Source organism: Python bivittatus, unplaced genomic scaffold, assembly GCF_059951505.1.
Source record: "Python bivittatus isolate LINGU-HERP-01145 unplaced genomic scaffold, Pbiv_v1 ctg000980_np1212, whole genome shotgun sequence".
NCBI lineage: Eukaryota > Metazoa > Chordata > Lepidosauria > Squamata > Pythonidae > Python > Python bivittatus.
In genome coordinates this window covers 53,009,112-53,033,003 of record NW_028277125.1, presented here as the reverse complement: position 1 = coordinate 53,033,003, position 23,892 = coordinate 53,009,112, and the positions used below count along the sequence as shown (strand labels likewise).

The window sequence follows — 23,892 nt, the reverse complement described above, 5'->3', positions numbered from 1 at the left end:
TAATCAAACACTTTTGCCAGTTTATCATACCTTGGGATGGCTGACAGGTATTGTATTGCAAGGACACAGACTGCTGCCAAGATACAATTAACTTTTTGAAACAAAATTGTCCATGTTGAATTATAAGTAAATATCAAGGCTCCAGATCACTTCCATGCATGAATTAACTCACAGAGAGATATCTCTGGGGATATTCTGAAAAGGAAACTAAAATCATCAATAGAAATGAAAATCCCCAAATACTCCAGCTCAGTTTGGATTTCCCAGGAGAGTGCTTTGTTCAGTAATGGCAAAAGGATATTTAACTAAAAATAAAAAATGAATAGTATTTCCCACCTTGCTGTTCAAGGAAGAAAGGGATTTTTCGTTAGTCACCACCTTGGGAGTGGCATGATCACTACTTCTGGAAAATCTAACCATAGCCTTTCTCCACAAATCCTCAGTTGTGTGGCACTAGAGAAAAGAGGCTCCCTCTTTTAATGTTCAGCTTAGCTTTGAAGAAGGATTGTGAGACTGCACTTTTCTAAGCCAATTTTAAGTGCAGCACAACGGTAAGACAAAGAAACACCTTGGGGAGAGGGTGATCGTGCACCCCCAATTTTGTTTTGTTTTGGTTTTAGTTTTGTACTTTGCTCTTCTAGTCTATTGTGTACAGTATTTCTTTTAATAAGTTGGTTTTTAGTTGTAAGCCACCCAAAGTCATTTGGGAGTTGTGTAGTCTATCAATTAAATCAGTCAATCAATCAATCAATCAATCAATCAAATCTATTTACCCAAAGGTAAGCATCATTCTAAGGGGGACGCGGTGGCGCAGCGGCTTAATGACGCTGAAAGTTGCCGGCCAGAAATGGTCGACGCTTCAGCGGTTCGAGTCCAGCCTTCACGTTAAACAGGGTGAGCTCCTGTTTCCTCCCCAGTTCCTGTCAACCCAACAGTTCAAAAACTTACGTGAATAGATAAATAGGTACTCTCACTCCGGTGGGAGGAAAAATGCTGGCGGCGCCTTGCAAAAAGGAGTTGGGAGCAGTTGCTGGTAAGCGCGAAAAACCGCGTGTGCCCGAAAAGGGTGCGAAGCAACAGAAACCCCGCCTCCTGCGCTCGCCAGCTGGGCTCTGCTCTAGAAAGGAGGCTCTGGCAAACCACTCCGAAAAACAATTGCCTTGAAAACTGCAAGGACTCGTCCAAGCAGTCACTGCAGGGTCAGCAATGACTGAGCGCAGACAAAAAAAAAAAAAAGCATCATTCTCATCATTCCTGCTTCCCTCCAAGCACTACCTATTACCCCAGTTTACCTTTGTCCTTTAAACCATGTTGTCCATGGGCATATTTCCAAAGAAAGTACTTGGCTATAGGCTGCTTCTGCCCCATTTTTATTTCCTGGGCTTACGGAGAGCCTGGGGCATTCATAGAAATAAAGGTGATGAGTGTCACTTTCCTTTGCAGCATACCGTTTTGTCGTTTGTATAACTTTCAAGTCATTAAGTCAGGTGAGATGATGAGCTTGGCAGATGCCAAGGAGCTGCTTACAAGCACATTATGGTGCCCCAGCAGCACAGTGTTGCCAATCCCTGCTCTGTTCCAATTTCAGATGGGCTGTTGTTATGTTGCACATTACATGAGAAAGCAGTGTAGTTCAATAGTCATTTCTCAAGAGGACATGAGAAAAGCCCTACTGGATTAGACCTAAATCCCTTTAGCCAGGATTCTTTCTCACACAGTGCCCCACCAGATGCATCTAGGAGGTCCACAAATAGGACATCAACACAGTACTTCTTTCCTATTATTGCCCTCATGCATCAAGTATAGAGAGCCAACCCACAGTTATCAAGGCTAACAGCCATTGATAGACCTGTCCTCTAGTCCCCTCTAAATTAGTGGCCAATACCACATACTGTAGCAGCATATTCCACAAGTTCATTACACACTGCATGAAGTGTCTTTTAGATTTATTGGAGTACAAGACCTCCTGCCAGCATGGCCACAGTATTTGGAAGGCCCTAGGCCCTACAAGTTACCTTAGCCCATTAATTAAATGTGAGCATTGCCAAAGTAAATGAGTATGCATGGGGCCCCTATTTCAACATTTAAAGTCTTCCCATAAAACATGAACGGAATTGTTGATTGAGCCAGCTCATCTAATGCTCAACAAAAGAACAGATTTCACCATCTCCCAAACCACTTCTGTTTGCAAAATAAGAGCAAATTGCTGAGCTAATATCAGCAGAATTGCAATTATACTTCACTGATAACACCTGCTAAGGATTTGTTTTTGTGATTATTTTCTAAAAAGTGTCTCTTTCTTTAATGTTATTGTAGACAACATCATTGCTATGGGAGCTGTTCAGGTGTTAGCATTTCTGAATAGCAATGGAAGTTGGATATCATCTGTTTTGATCTCTGCAACCTTCCTTTTCAGGGGATTATTGTGCAGCTAGTCCATGTTTTCACCCTGCCTGTTCTGAATGTCAGCAGCTGAATAAGGAGCTGAATTCCACCTGCTGCAGGCGAGATACAGCATGTGGTTGCAGATTTAGGAAGTTGATGAAAACTGGTTTTGGATAAATGGAAGGATGTTTGAAAAAACCACAATATTATTTATTTATGAAACTTTTGTACCACTTCAATCACAACTGATTCTAAATAGTATACAAAACAATATACATAGTAACAATATACATAATGAACACTAGTAAAACAAACAAACAGATGCAAAAGATGCTATCATTCACATGCATCACCTTTTCTTGAAGGCCTTCTGGGAAGTTTCTGGAAGATAATGAAGGGAGAGGACATTCTCGACTCTGGGGGCAACCTATCTGGCTCCATAGGCAACCTCTGTAGGAGCTCCTACAGAGAATGCTTGCTTGGGGCCCCTTCCCACCAGCTATATCAATAGGAAATCTTCAGTTTGAATGGATTGGTTGTCCAGAATGGAACAGGAGGTGTTGAAGACCCAGACCCCAAGCAGCTATCTTTCTAGGGGACAGCTAGTACCTTTGATTGTACCTGGAAACATGCTGGTAGTCAGTGTAGCTCATGTAATAATGATGTACTATGACAATAATGGATCTGATGTATTAATAGATAGGCAATTGCATTCTGCAACAGCTGAACTTTCTGGGTAGACTTCAAGTCAAGTAAAAAATGGGTAGTCTTCAAATCAGGTCAAAAATAGCCTTCAAGTCAAATAAAATAAGTCAGAGTAGTCCAATAAAAAAATAACATGGCACAAGTCACCATATTCTGTACTGTACCTCCCATTCCAGGAAAGCAGGAATGAAAATAGCAGCAGGCTGCTAGCCCTGCTTCTGATATTCCTCCATATTTAAACTGTTAATCTCTTACCAACTTCAGACTGGGTTCCAGCTGGATCCAGGGGTATTGTCGATACTCCTGCCCATGGACACAGCTATTTTAACCACCAATTAGCTCAGTCCCAAAGCACTATTCAGCTAGCCACACTTGTCTGATGTGGCACAGCACCAAAGAGTCCACTCACTCTCTCACCTTACCACAATGCTACAGACACTGTAAGCACCGTCAGGTAAGGTTCCCAGCTGGTGTGTCCTTCTTCTCTGCATTCCAGTCCAGGTTTGCTCCTCATTCCATTTACTTTCAGTTCAAAGCCTCACAACTCACAGTGTACTTCTAGATTCCTTAGCAATTATTATGTTTATTATATTAGACTCTCAACATACTATAATTTATTTATCTTATTTATTTAATCAATTTTATAGCCAAGTTGTATAATAAGTAAGTAAGTAAGTAAGTAAGTAAGTAAGTAAGTAAGTAAATAAATAAATAAATAAATAAATAAATAAATAAATAGTAAAATCTCAGCTCCAAAAAACTAAAAAATGAGTCCTCCCCCAACCCCCAAGCTTATATTTTCTCTCCTGAATTAAAACACAAGCGCTGGCACCATCTTACAGTGGGCTCAGCTTGCAGGTGTAAGGTTTACCCCATTCGACTCAGAGAAACTCTCGTGACACGTGTGTTCAGCAAAGAGGTTTACTCAAGCATAACGTTCATAATTACAGACAAAGCCAGGACTGGCTTGGCACATTTTACAATACAATTTATAGTTCCCGTTCCCGTGCTTAACCCCTGTTGCTTGGTTACAGATTACCCGCAGTAATCCCCCCCTTTACTCAAATGGCAGATTCAGTCCAGCTCTTTTGTGTTCTTGATTGCTGTCATCGCTGGCGTTGTTCTTGTTGTTGTCGATGGGTCTTTCTCTTGCTCGCAAAACTGGGAGTTCCCCAATCACGAGCTGATTGCTTTAACTCAAATCCGCGGCTCTCCCCTTTGTCTCCAGTGCCCGCGGAAATCTGGCGTTAACACAACCCATCCGCTTGCGGTTTAGTTAAGCGGCGCCAGCTGGCCCATTAATCAGTTTGCGGTTTCTCACTTCCCCTTTCCTTGCTAGCGCGGCTGGGCAAGTTCCTAGCCGTGCCGCGCCGGCTGAATCTGACAGCAGACACTAAGCCAGACCTTGGTCTAGAAGCAAAATACCTAAATTCACACACATTATGTGCCTGTATGTCTGTCAGTGTACATACACTGATGAGATGAGGGAGAAATATTTTAAAAATGTTTAATTCTTTGTCCATATATTGTGAGCGGCAAGATGACTCAGTCCCTTGTGTTTCCTACATTGCATTAGTTCTGTTTCACAGATTTCCTGTATGATACAATTTCTGGCCTCATTGTTGCTGGGTTATCTGCTTTGCATCTTTTTCACATGCTTTACCACAGATTCACTGACTGGTTTTCAGATTCTCTCTCATTTCCAATATTCCTTGCCTGCAAAACCAGTCCATGTTTTCAGAACATTGGAGAGATATGCATGATTTAAATTGTATGTGGGAACTCACAGCCTTGAAGTTTTCATTCTTGCATTGTGATCCATTTCATTTACATAAGTATCACAGGGACTGACTACTGGATATATCACTTTGTGGCCAGAGTCTGTAGGCTATACTCTTTTTTGTTTTCAGTTTGAACCCAAGGCAAGAGCTTCATTACTTGGGGTGACTAGATTCCTCTGTCATTGTGATAGATGCTGTATAGTAATGGCTAGTGGTCCTAGCAGACACCCCAACCTCAATGTGAATATTGGAACAATTGGTCCTTCTCCTCTTGATGGTGATTCCATCAATAGGAGAAGCCATAGTGTTCAAACAGTCTTAATACATACTTTAACATTTCTTCTTCATCCTGAAATTGCATTTGATTAAAAAAAAAAAAGCACGGGAATGATACAATATAACTGTTTGCCATAATGCCCATATCTACTTTGAGTGTGGACATTTGTAGATCCATCGGCAGAGCCCTTAATCTTCACTTCATCTCAAGGTGGCCATCCTTGAAAAAATGGAATGACAAATATCAATTTCACTGGGATTGTAATGCATTCATTAGAATATTTAAGAGTACTCTACAGAGTGAGCAAAAATCAAGGCTTCTTATCACACTACATAAAATATGTTAAGCAACTATTAAATGCAAAAATGTTTGGGTTACATATAACTGTTGTCTTATATTTGATTACTTTTAAAGAGATTTGGGGCACCTCCCCATGCAATTTTTGCATCACTTCTGGATCAGCAGACTGCGCTTGTGATCCTACAATGTCCTTAGCATTCAGCAGGCAAATCAATTTCTTTCAGTTCAGCTGCTGTATTTAGAACTATCCTGAGCCACATCTGTCTTTTCAGATATGAGTGGAGCTGGTGGATGGTTTGTTTCCCCACTTGCAAAAATCTCATCTCACCTTTCTCTTAGCTCTTTGGCTCAGCAGGGCTAGTAGTGTTTTACAGAGAAAGGTGGCTGGATAGTTTTTCCATTCCAGTTGTACCAGCTGTGGGGATTTCTAATTAATTAATTAATTTTTGCATACGGGCAGATGAGTGATTGCAATGTAAAGTAAGGACATGGATGTTGGGGCAGGTAGTGGTGGCGTTACAAGTAATATATTATGCTTTAAAGCTAGATATTTTTGGTTTCCAATACATATAATGATACAAAGAATTTTAAAGATTAATACTCAGCTGAAAACCAGACCTCTTTTTTGCTGGGAGTAATGGACAGACAACTAGAAGACTTATGGAAATTGTTTTTGTACATGGTAACTGCAGTGAGATTATTATATGCACAAAGATGGAAAGACTCTGAAATACCCACAGAGGAGGAATGGTTGGTGAAGATGACAAAATTTGCAGAGATGGCAAAATTGACTTGTTTGATTAAGGCAAAGACAATAACTATGTTTGTTAGTGACTGGAAACCCTTAATGGACTTTTTACTGAGAACAGAAAAAAATGAACTTGTGATTTATGGATTTGATAATTAGAAATGTAGAATATGGAAAGAGGGGGGCCATGATGCAACCTTAGATATCAATATATATACATTTATAACTGCTGTAAAGACGATCAGAAGCCTCTCCTTTATATCTTTCTTTTTCTTTTTTCTTTTCTGTCCCTTTTCTTTTATTCTTTCTTATTTACTTATCACTTTTCTTTTTCTTTAAATTTGTATTGTTTTTATTCTGTAAAAAAATTCTTCAATAAAAATATTTTTTAAAAAACAAGTAATATATTATGCTTTCCATATATGTGGAGTAGGAATGAGGCTTTTGCTGTTGGTGTTGATGCAGGACCTCTGGCAGCTTGGAACAAGGTTGCTAGATTTGCTGTCCACATTTCTGAATTGACAGAAGTGAAGACATCTGCTGATCCTCTTCAAAGAAGTTTTGAAAGTTTGGGAACAGAAGCGATGACTCCGTATAAGTAACCTATTTCTCTTCTTTCCTCTCTTACCAAGAGTTACATGTTTAGTCCTCTTCCAGGACTATAGGCATCTGATGAAATAGACTTGTTCCACAAAAGCCATCATTTCCATAGCATATGCTTTAGTAATCTTTAAGGTGCCATAGATGTTCTATTTTTAATAATCTTCAACAACATAAATAGAAGAACAAGCTGAAATCCATTAAACACCACTGGATTTCCTCCAAGCAATGTAGGGAATTCATTTCTGTGAGGGAATAGAAATTTCCAAAAGATACATCTTAGTGTATCCACAAAAGTACAGTTCTAAAAAAGACTTTGGGGAAAATCAGTACAATTAAACCAATTTAAATTAGGACAACCATTTGTAAAGCAGGACAGGATTGTTGTGGAGAGCCTTTAATAGTTGTGTAAAAAAAAAAAAAAGGCTTCTGACAAGTACAGTTTGTAATACAGTGGTGAAAAACTGTTCAGCTGCAGAAGCTTCTTGTCCCATCAAAAGGACAGGAGCCTTGTTTTTTCCTCTGCAATCTGCCTATCACAATTGTGTTTGCAGTGTCTTTGCCCCCAGATCCCTGACCTTTGAACATTTCAGCATAGAGGGGGATAACCCAGGGCTCCCTTCACCAGTGCCTGTGCTGGCTGGATTATGGTTTAGCAACATCTGATGGGCCACACATTCCCTATTGTTTGGCTTTCATAGTGACAAGGTTGCTGTTTTGCTAGTATAACTGTTATGCTTACATTTGAAGAAAACTCTTTATGTGCTGAAGTTCCAATAAAATGCAACTGCTAATCACATAGAAGCACTACCAAAAGAGAGGTTGGTTAGGGTAATACTGAGAAGTGAGTTTTCTCCATCATCAACTGTAATAGAAAAACAATCTCATTCCAGTCTCCCTTCAGTTAGGAGGGTAATATAATCTTGCCTCCATACAGAAAGTAATAGATTTTTAAAATGTTTCTGCTTCAGGATCAGACATTTGCAATTCATACTTTTCAATAGGCTAAGTTATGACACAGCAATTATCCTTCCTATTAAATTGCATGCTTTACCCAGTCTGTATCTGCATGGGGATGAGAGTGGGATGTGTAAAATGAATGTAGCACAAACCACAGCATTTACTGTTGAGTGTAAGACTACAATAAGAATCTTTATAACATTAAACCCAAAAGCTCTTGCTGGAATCTAACATAAAGTATCCAGAAGTTTGAATAAGTAGAAAGGCTATTTACCCATGTTATAATTACACCAAAGATAATCTTAATTAAAATACCAATGACAATGATACCTCTGTAATGTTTCAGATTTAATGGCGTCAGCAAATCTTAGATGTTATTCTTGAATATCTGAAGGCTGAGCATGTTGTTACCAGTGGCTGGAACCCAGGTCTGTGTGGTCAATTGTCTTCTACCACTGATACCAGACAGCAGATGACCCTATTGTTCTGAAACTCCCCTAACTGGTTAGTTCCTTAGTGCCACAAACAGAGCAGAATGGTACATCATGCGGAAGAACAAATTTACTAAAACACTCCCAGATGGTTCATGATCAGGATGCCCTTGTGATGAGTCAGTGCATCTCTTAGCTAAAGATAGCTGCAGTTCCACGGGGTTATTATGCAACTAAAAGAGAAAGGTCCAAACATTGGAGGAATCAGAATCTGCTATGGGAATATTGGCTCAGTAGTACAGGTTATGAGGAAGACTAGCTGGATTCAATAGCCAAAGATCAAATGAAATGTTTAGAAGAAGAGGTGGGGGAAAGCAGTAGAAATCTTTTAACAAGGATCACAATAATGACAGGATCAAAATTTCAATCATGGAAATAATTTTCCGGGTTTGCATGGAAAGGGCAGGGTGAAATCACGATGGCCACTATTTTAGCAAATAGTTTTTCTTATCCATATATAGCAGGCTTCACTGTTTCTTTCCCATGCAACTATGCAGATGTTATTCTTTGCACATACTCACCTTCACAGTGGAGCAGAATATCCTACTTTAATTCTGACACATTAAATTGAAGGCTATAATTTGCACTGATTAGTAATACCATTTGAAGACATTACCTTGGTCTTTATGTATTAATCTGACTGTACATCAACTGTTGCTTGCAAATGTATGTTCCAACCTAATGTCCAATTTTAAAGTACCAATCCCAAATGAGAATGAAGAATTAGATTTTTTCCTGTTGTCCTCTAGAGGTGTGGTTGACTACTAGCAGCAGGAATTTAGAAAATTAAAACTTTTTGCTGTGTGTGGTGGTCATTTGGATTTTTGCAACTCATATCTTTACTGTCTTGTTAGTGATCAGTGCAAATAGAGCTGATTACAGCTGAGTTCGTTCACATATTACACTAAATCATGATATATACTCTGGTTTGTTGAATAACCCCCAGCTGTTGTTTTTATTTTAAGTCATACATTATGATTTCCAACAACAAACAATAATAAAGTAGTGCATCCTTTCCATCATGAAAAGGGTTACTTGGCTCATATTGGGATTATAAGTGCCCTTCCTAAAAACAAAACCATCACAGAGAAATATTGTGTTCACATTATTCACATTTTGCTTTTGATATTTTTAATTGCTTCTCTTTTAATGTTTGTTTGGGAATGTAAATTTCCATGAGTCATATGGTTTTGGCAGTGTATAAATTAAACATACAAACAAAAAGAGTGAATTCTCACACATCGTTACCTTTTCTAGTTTGATTAGACCAACTGATTCCAAAATGTTCAAGTCAGGCTTGGATAGTTGACAGCTAACATCTTAATGTAGTTACTTCTTAGCACAGTTAACGGGTTTGGGTTGGTACAAAAGCAACTTCATGTAGCTCTTCATAATAAATGGGAAACATCTGGATGACTTCTAGATGGCAGAAAAGAGGATTCTATGCATCATTTTGCTGCCATCTAACAGCTGGCCAGATGGTTGCTGCCCAGTTATGATAGACATAATTTTATATCCACTTCACTTTATTTATATTTTGATTTCTAAAAGATGACACGTAATGAATCTCAGAGAATGAAACGTTTGACAGCCAGAATGGGTGAAGACTAAAAATTGCTTGTTTAAATACATCAGTTATCCTCTATTGAATTCTAATGCTGTCTTCATGTTTTGCAGACCCCCTAGTCACACTTATTAGATAGGAAGTGGGATCCTCATGGATCATCCTACCTCTGCCAAATCACCTCAGCCATGGTACAGAAATATTATGCCACAGTTGTTCATGCTTTGGCTGCTTCCTGGTTCTATTAGTTCTATTTCACATACTCAGAATAATTCCCCTGTCAAAGTCACAAATAATAGCAGGAATGTCAGGTTGTTTGCCTTTGCCTTTGTTTTGTTTTTGGTATGATTCAGCTTGTGCGTTGGATCTGAGAAACTGTATACAAAGGATTGATTTTGACATGTATAAATCACCCTTCCCCTCTGTTCTTGGGCACCAACTGTTGTTTGCCTCAGTTTACTTTTCTCTGCAATGGGAATTATGTTGCTTAGCTGCTGGTTGTTTGTCTGAAAGACCGGTTTGTAACATGACCCCATATTAGTAACCTTCACAGTAGCTGTTTTGAAGTTTGTGTATATGGAGCTTGAGAGAGGGGGGATGTCTGATAACCCCCGGGTTCCTTCTTACTTTTCTGTGGTTTTACCCCACGTTCCTTCTTTCTATTTCCTGATTGTGCTGGCTCTAAGTATTGTGCTGCTGAAGCAAATGATGCATTTATGTCTGTTAGCTGATATCTGTGGCACTAGTTCCTCTTTTTCATTTCCTCTTTGTAGCTTCTGTTCTTGCTGCATACAGTTGTCTCTGATTTGTCTGATCTTTCTCTCTTAGCTCTTGTGATAACAATGGCACTTTGGAGCAGATCCAACCCATCTGGGGCCTCATAGACCTTTTGGACTATGGTATCTAACCATCTTTGCCTTTTGTCATACTTGCTGGACCTGATAGCATCAACATCCAAAACATCTGAGTGGCGCTAGGTCTCTTATTCCTAGTCCAGAGCAAATCAAACACTGAACATATAAGGAAATACGAGAAACCTAAATAACTATTTTCATTCAAGCAACATATTGCTCAACTTGAGAAGCCATGTCACAGTATCAGGCAAAGGCCTATTTCCTTCCTGTGTCACTTGAAAATTGCAGAACTAGACACTCTCGTTCTTAAATTACAGGAGGTCTGTGAACTTGGATGGGAATATTGTCACATGTATTACTATATTACACAAGTTTAAAATATTTAGATAACTGTACTTGAGCATATTGGGAATCCATAGGTTTCACCAGACTCTCAAAGGGTCCATGGCTCAAAAGTTACTTGGCCAGTACAAATGCAGTCAAAACTTGTACTGCCATCTTGTCAAGTCAAATTAATAAAGAAACAAAACAAAAAGGATTTGTATGAGTTCTCTAATTTGAGATAGGTTGGTATTGCTTGCATTTCAAAAGCTAAGAAATAACTTTGTTTCTGGAAGAAGAATTTCTCAACCCAACAGAATTGTAAGATGAACCAGGCATTATTGGTGCTTATGCTTTTCTTCGCCTCTTAAAAATGTACATTTGCTTCCAGTTTTAGAAGGCAACACTTTATTGAAAATATTTGTTGTTGTTATAGATTTAATTCCTCCCAGCAGGATTTGCATTGCTAGATTAAAGCCTGGTATAGTGTCCGTTTCCGACAGTAGAAGCCTTTCTATTATCAGTGACGTAATGCACAAGTCAAACTAGAGATAACCAATGACTTTTTTCTATTGCAGCCACTTAGATAGGATGACATTACAGAGAATGCAGCTCTTATGATCTGAACAAACATTCATATAATTTATTTATTTATTTATTTATATTTATTATTAAATTTGTGTGCTGCCCATCTCCCCCCAACGGGTGACTCTGGGAAGCTCACAATTAAAATCAGAAACCCTATCAATGCATTGAAATCAAGGGCAGGACCATTCAGTGTGATCTTACGCACACTTTCACAGTTGATTCTGCACACATTCCCCTCAGCTGATAGCACATAATAATTTCATATAAAACACCTTGAAAGAAACTGCACTTGTAAAGCCTAATAAAGAGGCCTCTCTATATGTGTTTTCCCGTATTGCAGGTTGCCCAGTTCATATGAAATTACAGTATTTGTCACTTGGATCATCCAGTACCATCTAATGGAAGGATCTAAATGTATTGCTTTTCTGTTACTTTTTATGCTGCAAAAGTTCAGGTTTTCCTTTTAAATTTGAACCAGTTATTGCCAGTGATGGATTCATTGTGTTAATATAAATACAAAAAATACAAGTTCCTCTCGCCCACATCTTTCTATTTCTCCACACATAGAAGCACACGCACAGTATACAGTCATTTTATTAACAATATACTTTTTTGCTCTAAGTATGGAACCATTCCAATTTCTCCTTCCATTTTCTATGTACTAAAAATTGTATATCTTTGAAGCAGAATGTCCTTATTTATAGTAACAAAATCTATTTCTTCAGGGATTTGATTCCCAAACATACCTTTATGCTTTTGCTTTAAAATATTTTCCTCAATCTGGTTGGATGCAATCCAAGCCTCATCTATTAAAATGCTAGTTTTACACTTTATTTCCTTCAATAATTCTCCCTGTCCCCAATGGATACTGGCATTTCTATAGATCTCTTTCTCTTATGTTCTTAACCAGGAAGTTCTTAAAATGGAAGTGTTTTTGACAGGAGGAGAATTTTCTTCCTATTTTACCTGCAGATTGGATTGGAGTTAATAGATTATCTCCAATTCTCATAAAATGTTTGTTTGTTCCAAGTCCATTGTATTATGTCTCCAGCTAACTAAATAACATATGAAAATATAATACATTGTCATGTTTTTTATAATATCTATTATTTACAAATATGAATTTTAAATAGAAATGTATTTTACCATACTTCCTCTTGTAATCCCAATTTTATTGGAAATTTTATTATGTCATTTAAATTACAAACTTTCATCTTGTTCAGACATTATGCTAAAATTTTCATAGATGGCTACATGATAAAAGCAGATATTATTCATAATTCACATCACTGCTATCAGCTGTTTAAAAACATATTACAAGTAAATATCATTTTTTTTATTCTGTAAGAAAGGTGTTAATAATTTATGCCATTTTTAAGATTGCCAAATTAGTTCATGTTGGTGCATTAAAAAATGTAAAAATCTAAGTATTATGTCATTTTTAGTATTACTAAGAATCAGTTATACAGAGCCTCATTTTAAATGGCCTGTGTATTAAATCAATAGGATTTGAAAGCGTAGTTGTTTAGTGTATAAAATTCATGGGATCTGGAAGTGTTGTTTATATTTTAATTAATATTTTGTTCATTGCACAACGTACACAAGTGATGACAATGTTTGCAGCTATCAAGAGCCCTAAAATTTTGCCTGAAGTGTCTAAACCAGTGTTCCTTAACCTTGGCAACTTTAAGATGAGCGGACCTCAACTCCCAGAATTCCCCAACCAGCATTCTGGGAATTGAAATCCATTCATCTTAAAGTTGCTAAGGTTGAGAAACACTGGTCTAAACTGAAGAATGGACAGAACATTCTTCATTTGCTGCCCCACGAGAAGGCTGAATTGAATCCATTGCTGCCCTTGGCTTAGTGGAAGATGCTTTCATTGGCAGGTCAGGGCACCCCGTTTGAGTTAATTTCATCAACTACTGCAGCCTTCCATGCCCTTCTGCAAAGTGGGCTGTCTGTCTGGATGCTCAGTCTTTTCCTCATGCTACATGCAGGATTACTGAATCTTAAGAAGTAGCTTTTCAATAGAATGAGGTGTTTCAGATTTCAGGTACCTTAAGGAAGTGGGTCTGTATTTATAAAGTAGAATTACTCTTGGTTTGCTTAATTTGGGATTGAAAGTTTAGACTGTTTTGTATCTTGTGTCACACTATGTAGAATTAGGTCTGTATTTTTGGTTATAGCATTGATTTTAGAAACACAGATCATTCAGGAACTGCTAAATCTTAAAGAATCTGCTCAGTTTTTCATGTCCATTCTAGATTAATGAAGTATTTTGTTCTTGTTTCTGGCACAAAGTGCTGGTGCTTGTATGGCATGGTGCTGGCTGCCATTCATGGACATGGGGGGAGGGGGTAATTGATGTCACATGCACCATGACATCATTGCACACATGACACATAATTTGTGTCATTTGTGTGATTGAATCACAATGCACATGACATCACTGTGACTTGCACCAGATGCCTATGCAGTCACTAGCAAATGAGAGTTTGTCAAAACAAAATATTTTGGTTAATGGCATGTTTTCTCCTGTTTTTCCACTATTTAGAGGAACTAGACAAGAATGTCCACTTTCACCCTTGCTTTTTAATATCTGTGGAACCTTTGTCTTGTGCTATTTGACAGCATAAGGAGATCTGCAGAGTAGTACACAACTTAATTGAATACAAATTGGTTTTATTTGCAGATAATATTATTTTGTTTATTTCTAAACCTCATACTATTATTCCAGTATTGATGCAAAAGATAGATGCCTTTAGTAGAATAGCAAGATACTGTATTAACTGGCCCAAATCAGAATGGATGCCAATATGTGAACATTTGGTTGCCCGTTCATTTAAGGAATATCAGTTCGGTATTTGTACCAAATCCATTAAATATCTAGGTATGTGTATACCAAAGGATATAACTCAGTTAGTAACATGTAATATAAATAAAATATATAGAGAAGTTTCTTCAGATATCGATAGATGGGAATCATTAAACCTCACCCTTTGGGGAAAGGTGAATGCTCTCAAAATGAATATTATTCCCAGATTAATTTATATTCTGAGAGGAATCCAGATTTTATATCTGGAAAATATTTTCAGAAAATAAATTCTTTGTTTAGAAAATTTCTATGGAGTTCTTCAATTCAGAGAATATCTTTACAGAAAATGCAGTTACCAATTAGTGAAATTTTTTGGGGGGTGGCCTCCTTGGATTGGCAGCTTTTTACTAGCATTTTCTTCTTGCTGGGGATGCTTACTTTATGGCATGTAAGGGCAATGTGTGGCTCTGCAGATGTTATCAAATTCCAGTCCCCAAAGGTAAGGGTTGACCTGAGATATTGGCCAACACTATCTGGAAATGGAATGCTATTTCCTTACCTTGTCCCAATACTAACTATTTCCAGATGTAGATTCTTTATTAAGGAGTGTCTTTAATAAGGTATTTAAAACCAGTTGAATCTATTATTTATTCCAGTGTGGGTTTTTACTTTGTTTATTACTGTTTATTTTAAAAAGAGGCATGCCTCATCCCCCTTTGTTCGGCATTTTGTGGACTTAGTGTTTTTGCTTTCTTTAAAGTTAATTGAATTGAATTTTGCATTTTTATGGTCTGGGATGATAGTTTGAATTTGTTTTATTTAAATGGGAAATACACTTTAAAAATACATAATAAAGAAAAATAAAAAAAAGAAACGATCAAATTAGTTTGACTATGGAACAGTTCTTATCATCTAGAACTAACTGGTCTCTGGATGAGAGATGAAGAATAGGAAAGTGTGTGTGTGTGTGTGTGTGTGTGTGTGTTTACCAGGCTTTTTGGTTTTTTCACTCTCTGTTTCTTTGTTCTGATTGCTGATTGCCAGCAATGGAATGGCAGGCAGGGAACATTTTGTCCAGGGAATTTAAGCTTCCACACGATCTAAAAACAATTGCTTACTTATACATTAAACAAAAAGGAAGTGTGAAGAGGACTTGATTGAAGTAGGCACAAAATACCAAGACAATGTCCACATCTAGTTGTAACTCACTGTAGAGTCAGTCTCAGGAATGGGCAACTGATTAGGTGCTTGATCAATCAGGGCTGGAACACTTAAATTGAATTCCTACCCTTTTAAAGCTTTTGGGCCCATCCCAGGGTACATATGGGCGAGGCATGCCCTGAAAGGAGATGCTGGGGTGCTGCTGCAGAATGAAGCTGTAAGTGCCGACAGCAAGCTGGCCCAATTACTATTATCGGTTCTTTGCACTGAATACGACAGCAGGTGGCTTCACTGTCTACCCTGTTAAGACAATTTGCCCTGATGCGAAGTGAGTCTGAAACAAAAGTTTGGCTGTGGGAGAATTCATTGCTATGCATCTCAGCATTTAGCAAGGCCATTAGTGCCACAAATACTCTTGAGTCACATGGCTGAAAACTCTTAGCACAAGTACTTCTGAGCCCCATGGAAAAAACATTCCTCTGATGCTAGGCTGAATTTCATCAGAGTTACAAAACCTATTTGAAAAAGAGGTATGTGTGTGTTCTACTAAAAAAATTTTTTAAAAAAATCCCATGGAATGACTTGAACATTTCTGAAACCAAATCTATAATCCATTACATTTCTTATATGAAGCCAGTTGCAACAACATTTGGTTTTAAGCATAATCCATACCAAATGCATCAACTGAACAGGTCATGAACCACACCTCTTGTGAATACCCCTCTGCAGTGAACAAAGCATCTGCTGCTGGGAGTATTTAAAATCAGGCTGCCAAATACTTTGGGTTGTTGACCTCAGAAAAAATGCAGATTTGCTGCTTCAGGGTTGGGAAGGTTTTGAGGAAATGCCTTATCAGAAAATAGACAAGAAGCTTGAAGGGAAGAGGAGAAACTTTCCAGGACTATGCACTTTCCGTCTCCCCTACCATGACAGGCTGCTAATGGAATCAGAAAACAATGGAGCCCCTTCCCTCCAGCTCCTGATGGCTTTCCTTTATTCATCCTCTAACTACTAGGAGAATCAGGCACTTTGATGTGCCAATCCATGCAGGACAAGAAAGCACTTGCATTTATTGATTCCCTAATGAAGAAAAAATGGAAGTACTTCAGGAAGGAATCTGGTGAAATCTTACAGAAGGGGTGTCTGCAGGGTGTGGTCAAAAAGTCAAGATGGCAGCTGCAATGGTGCAATTGCACTGCTGCAGGTGCCATTTTGACTTTTTTGAACATACCCCTTGGATACCCTATCTTACAGTATCTGATGGACTTATTTGACAGTCCATAGTAATTAGTCCTCGAACACTAATCTTTGCATTGCAAAATGGGAATAATAGTAATCAAAACAACTGAACTGAATCCTTGCAAGACTGATTGGCTTTGGGTTTTGGGGCCCTCTAGTTCTGGGACTATGCCATCTTTGGTGCTGGATGGGGTTACACTGCCCCAAATAGACTCCGTGTGCACTCTGGGGGTCCTTCTGGACTCACGACTTCTGCTTGATGAGCAGGTAGCAGTCAAGGCTAGGATAGTCTTCGCACAACTTCGTATTGTGTGCCAGTTGCACCCATTCCTAGATCAAGGGGCCCTACTCATGGTCACTCATGCCCTAGTCACCTCCTGGTTGGACTATTGCAGTGTTGTCCAAACTTGCTGGCTGGGGAATTCTGGGAGTTGAAGTCCACTCATCTTAAAGTGGCCAAGTTTGGACAACACTGGACTATTGTAATGCACTCTACGTAGGGCTGTCCTTGAAGAGTATTTGAAAACTTCAGCTGGTGCAGAATGCAGCAGAGTGGACAGTTATGTGTGTTTCTGGTAGAACACATGTCACACCTCTGCTCCGCAAGCTGCATTGGTTACCAGTCTGCTTCTGGGTCCAATTCAAGGTGCTGGTTTTGACTGTTAAAGCATGGCATGTTATGGCATGGGACTGGGTTATTTGAGGAACTGCCTCTCCCCAATCATATCTGCCTGTCCCACCAGATCTAGTAGAGAGGGCATGCTATGGATTCTGTCATTTAGGGAGCTACATTTGGCAGGCCCAAGGCAGTGGGCCTTCTCGGCTGTAGCACCTGCATTGTGGAATTCCCTCCCCTCTGAGGTGAGACTGGCACCATTGCTCTTGACTTTCCAAAGGTCCCTCAAGACCTGGTTGTGCCATCAGGCCTGGGGACCCAGAGAACTAGTGAACTAGTGAGGTGGCTCAGTTATTATTAACATTCCTTTGCCCATTATTTGTTTTTAGCTGTGTTTTATAGCTTTAATGCTTTTTAAATAATAATAATAATAATAATAATTTATTAATTAGTTTTTAGCTTTGTTGTACACTGCCGAGAGTCACTTGTTTTGTAAGATGGGAGGCTATATAAATTTGAAAAATAAATTTGCTTTGCCTAAAGCTACTAGCTAGAAAATTTACAGGCTGGAACAGTGGGGAAAGTATCTACAGTTGTTTTTTTTGTAATTCTAGCCAAGGATAGAAAATGTGTATAGTAGAGGGAGGAGAGGTATTGATATTGGATATTGATAGCAATGAAAGAGAGATTTCCATATGTCAGCTGTAGGATTATGTATCTGGCAGACCCCTATCAGATCCCTATGGGTGAAGTAGCCTCCTCAGCTGTACTCAACTCCTCCACATTACAAGTTCTTGCGTGTTATGTGTGTATTTTCAGATATATTGACATAAAGGTATGTCCTTGTGTGCATGCATAGACCCACAATGGCTTCTTTATGATGTAGTCTATTATGTGTGAAGACAAAAGATACCTATTTGGTCAAATATAAAATTGCTGGAAGTACAATTAACAGCAGATTATATCTAAGATGATGTTCTTATATGATGTAAATGTCACTGAAGATGTAAATTGTAATATAAAGTGTCTCTGAGAAAATGCATATGTCCATGCTGGAATTATGTATTATGTATACCGGCCAGTGAATTTTGCCATTGGATACATCTTGCTGATAGTTATAAATTGTAGAATCAGAGAGTTGCAGAAACCATTTCAGCCATCAAATTCAACCCCCAATATTTGGGGTGAGAATTCCCATTGGATATGTATTGGAAGTTTATCAAACAATGTTGAGGCCCAATGTTAGTATACAGTCTGGATAGCTGAAGTTTGTTTTGATCGTGATCCATGGAAAATGACAGTTTATTGCATTCATATGCCAACTACATTTATCAACTACATATAAATTCTGCCTTTTCATCAAGGAGCTACTGTAGATTCTTTTCTTGATCTTTTTATCCTTACAACAACTCTATAAGATAAGTTGAAATACAATGATTAGATCAAGGTAACTCACTTAGTTTCCTGGCAGTCCTGGGATCTGAACTGAACTCCCAGTCTATTCTCAATCTGCAACAAAGTGATGCTGTCTGATGAACAACATACATATATTTTGAAAAAAAGAGACCAAAATCTTAAAGGATCAAAGATCTATAGAGTATACATGTATAATTCTATGCATATTTAAACCAAGTTAGTTTTTAAAAAGGCAAATTGTAGTTTTCAGATCTCATTCAGATTCAACTGGTATAGGCATTCAGTTGTAAATCTAGGATAAGATATTTTATGAAATTGTTCTGAAGTAGGTACCTGTTAGATTGCCAGACTTTGGAATAAAAACACTTTACTCTTGATCCTGCACTTCTAGTGTAGCCCTCCCATGTACTGAATGCTTTTAGAATCAGGCTTGGTTGGAAAATTACAATAACAATGGAATATACAATAATTTCAGTTTTGCAATGGATTTAAATAACAAAAATAACAAAATTTCAGTTTTGCAATGGATTTAAATAACAAAATAGCCTCATATTTAAACAAAAGCAAACATTAGCCACTACTGAATATTTCAGAATTTGATTTTACGGAAGCAGAACATATTTTTGCCATCTGGCAATGTTTTTTAAAATACTTGGTTCTGTCCTGTGGTTTGAGTCCTGAAATCTAGTAGACTACTAGCAAATATAGATAGAAACAGCCTGATGTAGTTATACTACAAAGTACACTATTTCAAAATTCATTCTGCCTTTTCTTTATATTAATAAATATGAGAAATATATTTACCAAATGTCATTTCACTCTTCATATAATATAGCCACTTTTTGTCAAAATGTATCAATCACTTTCATATCTGGTCTTCTTAGATTTTTTTCCAAGGCGCTTATTGAATCAAGCTAACTATTTCACTTTTGGAGAATCAGATTTGAGGAGAAATGTCACTGGCTGAACATCCACCCCCTTCTCCCCAGTTGCTTAAATCAGGGTCGGGGTATCAAGTAAAAATGGAATACAATAGTATCCAAGATTACTAATTATATTCAATAATACTAATTCCATTAAGACCTTATTGTTGTCTCTTATGTTATGGGTCAGCTTTCAAACTGGTTTTGCTCTGCTTTGGTATTTACACTTACCATTCATACAAAGCTATGCTCAGAATCACACCTGGCTTTTGAGTGGCATGGGGCCAGAAAAAAGGAATGTTAATTTTAGTGAAATTGAATTTAAATTTAAATCAAGGGAAAACATTGAAGCACAATAAATATGATTATGTCCTATGTATTTAATAATCTTCTGCTTTTTGCCATTCAACTTCATCATTCTGAAGCAACTTTTTCAGTTTTGTAAGCCACTGCTGTAGGACTTTGAAGCTCTGCCGATATGCACAACTGCTTTGCCCAGTGTATCTGTTTGGGAAGTGGAGGCAATTGCTATCTTGTTTATGTGGCAAATCTATGTCCAAATTAGAAAATTGCTGTGTGTCCACTACTCACTACTATGAAGGTTTGTAATGACTCTCTCAAGAAGTATTGTGCATTTCTGTATTTGAAACATTAAGGGCTGTATAATGCCCGTGCTATCCTTTTAGAATATTGCTTTCAGGAAAATATATCATGAAGGATAGTCACTGAATAATGATAGTATTTGCTTGAATAGCAACTTAAGAGAGTTGGTGAGTGAAGAATCAAAAGCAAGACTAGTTGTACTATGCAAGCTTATACAGGAAAGAATGAACGTAGTTCACTTTTCTTAAAAAGTTTTTAAAAATACTTATGGTTGTGCTTCAAATCACTTCCTTTGCTGAATTCATATTATCCATATCATTTTACTCTCATTTAAAAGTAAAAAAGCGCCTCATGTCTAAAGACCACTGGAAACAGTACTCAATTCTTGTCACACTTAAGGTTCTAATCCTACTAACTATATTAGTGGGTATCTAATCAAGGAGACTCACTATGCTATTGTACAATTATATTAGCCTGATAAGAGACTTCGTGGATTTTGTAATCATGTTGCAAGTCAGACTTTTTATTTCATCATATATTCAGAACCTGTCACCAAAATGGCAAAAGAACAAGCAGGTGACCTTGAATGAATGAAATTAATCAGAGTGGGATAGACAAACATAGTTGCTTAGATGATTGCAGACACACATGTACTGTCACATGTGGGACAGATTAAATTGCAGTGGCAAAAAGTCTTTTGGTGACATGCCTGAGATAACACAACTGATGGATGAACTTCAAAAACATCTGAAGGGTTTTTGTTTTTTTTAAAAAACTCTCTTTAGCAAAATTTAGAAACTGATTTTCTTGGAAGCGGGCTTGTATAAAAGAAGTTGTGCAAGAACAGTGACTGTTACATAACTATTCCTCATTGAGACAAAGTTATCCAGGCAATCAATTAAAAATGATGCTTGACACATTTTCCCATGCCAAGAGAATCTATAAGTCCCCATTTTAAAGGCAACATCTGGTATACAGGAATAAGTAGCCATGCACAGTAATGAAAACCATATGAAATTATAAGACTTAGGCAATATATTTTGGCACAAGGTTTCATGAGCTGTAATCTATGATCAGATGCATTTTTCAACATATAAGTATTATAGGAAATTTGATCAGTGTATTACAGAACTTGGTATTGGCCAGTGGTGCTCCAGGATTTTAAATAGGAGTTTTTTTGCTAGTCATACACGGAATTGTCACAAACCGAACCTGGGACTTCTTTCATGTCAAGATCTAAAATTAAATCATGGCCCTGCTCCAATCATCTTCAGTATAGAGGAAAAGAAAAATAAGGCTGTAATCCTATTCTGGCCCAATTGAAAGTAAGTGCCATTGAATTGAATGAGACTTACTTCTGAGTAGAATTGCATGTCAAGGTCTTATTCACACAGCGTATTTAAAAGGATCAAGAACAGGAGTTCCCAATATGCCTGCCTGCCTGCCTGCCAGCCTGCCTGCCTTCTCCTCCTCCCCCTCCCCCTCCCCCTCCCCCTCCTCCATTTCCTCTTTTCTCTCTCTCTCTCTCTCTCTCAAAAGGCAGCTATATCTTCCAACCATATCTTTATTTTCTAAAAACAGGATACTTTAGAGATTGAACTATATCTAATTTGCTGTGCAAAGCCCAGTGAGGAAATTTGTGATGTATTTACAGTATATTCTATTTTTTTTCTGATAGTTCAAGGGTCTCTCCTCATTTTATCCCCATAACAACAGCCCTGTGGCATGGATGAGAGATAATATTTACTGGCCTAAAGCCACCTAGTGAGCCACATATTCCTCTCTGTCTCTCTGTCTCTCTGTCTCTTTCTCTCTCTCTCTCTCTCTCTCTCTCTCTCTATCTCACATCCTACCTCACAAACACACAGTCATACTCTCTACTGAGGTTTTTTTTATTATTATTATTATTCTTATTTCTCTTTGCTGTCCACATTCTGTCATAACAACAACAGCAACCTCACAGATGAGGGTGGGATCCTGAGCTAGGATGAGAGGGAGAGTAGCAAGAAAATAGGTGGGCCATCAGTAATAAACAGGAATGGAGAAGGGTCTAATCCTGGATATAACCAAAGCAATGGGATAAATAAGCAGAGAAGAGTGGGACATGAGGAGGGAGGGAAGTATTGGGAGTATAGAGTAGAGTGAATAGTGTACAAGTTGAAAAGAAGAGTAACCTGATGGCATATGAGTGGGTGGATGATGAGAGACTATCTTAAAAAGAAGCAAGCACTCCTAGGCACTTCAGCAATTTTAGATTCCATGCCAGGTATGGCATCAAAGCCTAAAACACAGAAAAAATCAGATGTATGGAATGTAAACCAGTGTCTGGCAACCTCAACCATTTTACGAGGTGTGGACTTCAACTCCCAGAATTCCCCAGACAACATGACCTAAACGTTCTGTGCATTAAAGGCCAATGAGAATCAGCGGACTCCACAATAGTGTGGTAGGACTAGGAGTGGGCTGGGTAGACAATATTCTTTTGGAGGAAAGGTGGGACAAAATATTTTGTTTTGTTCCTGTTAAGTTAGATTTGTCTTCTGGAAATTGGAGCTGGATATATTTTATTTTTGTATTTAATGTGCTAGATAGCATAAATATCTTTCTTTCAGTGTATTTATTTTTCTTGAATCAATCAACATTCCTTTTTTTAAAAGTATGCCTTATTAAAATTGTGCTATTGTGACAAAATTAACAATAATGTTTTGCTATTAATCTGGTAAAAAATTAAATACAACATTACCAAAATATGAAAGCCAATGTAGAACCACTATGTTCTTTATTTCTATTTTAATTAATTTAATTGGAACAGGAAATAAACTAATTGCTAATTCATTAATTTTTAATGACACAGTGACACATTTTGGCACCCATGAGGTTACAGAAAACCCATCATTTAAAATAATGTATAATTATTGTTTTGTCTCATGTAGAACCCAGGATACTGTTGTAAAAGCAGATTGAAAGCCAGTAATTTGCAAGGCAAAATGTCAATTATGTCAGCAACTAACAACTGCTTGATGTCAAGGTCATGAAACTAAGGGCAGAGTCCATTGAAATGTGAGAAAAGCAGGAAGAAGGATGGATTTAAACTTTCATGAGTAAAAGAGAAGAACTGCACCCTCATACTGACAAAGGACAATTAAGTATTCAGTAGGACTTCATTCTAGTTAGCAGTACAGGTTCTAATATAGCAGCACTATCTCATGTGGTCAAACTTAGTCAGGGGACTGAGATTTTCCTCTGGTTCTTGATCCAAAGAGTCTGACAGCTGCCTTCTATCAAGATAGAACTTTGATGAATCTGGTTCAACAATGCCTGTGATAACTATCACCAATTCTCCAAGGGTTCAGAAGGAGTCATTTGTGATCTAAATGGAAATACTTGAGACTAGTTCCATGATGCCTTTAGGGTTTTGTTTTTTTTTAAGCATTATGGCATTATTTAAAATATCAATTATAAAGGGGGACAATAAAGTTTATATTGATGTATCTTCAGCTATGATAATTTCACCTATCCAATATATTACTGCACAAATCAAA

General features: G+C 37.7%; 1 protein-coding gene across 5 annotated transcripts in view; it reads right to left on the bottom strand.

Moving 5' to 3' along the window:
- Positions 1-1,393: 1,393 nt before the first annotated feature.
- The window catches only part of ADRB1 (adrenoceptor beta 1), a 44,360-nt gene continuing 21,861 nt past the window's right edge, over positions 1,394-23,892 (bottom strand). Inside the window, exons 2-3 of one of the 5 annotated variants that reach the window (XR_015794456.1) lie at positions 6,825-7,041; positions 1,394-5,367 (exon numbers count right to left, since the gene is read on the bottom strand). The gene's annotated coding sequence lies outside the window, so the exon portion shown is untranslated. Of the gene's footprint in view, positions 5,368-6,489; positions 7,042-8,086; positions 21,788-23,892 lie in introns of those variants that run through there. The other 4 variants (XR_015794458.1, XR_015794457.1, XM_088132344.1 and 1 more) reach the window with 4 other exon arrangements.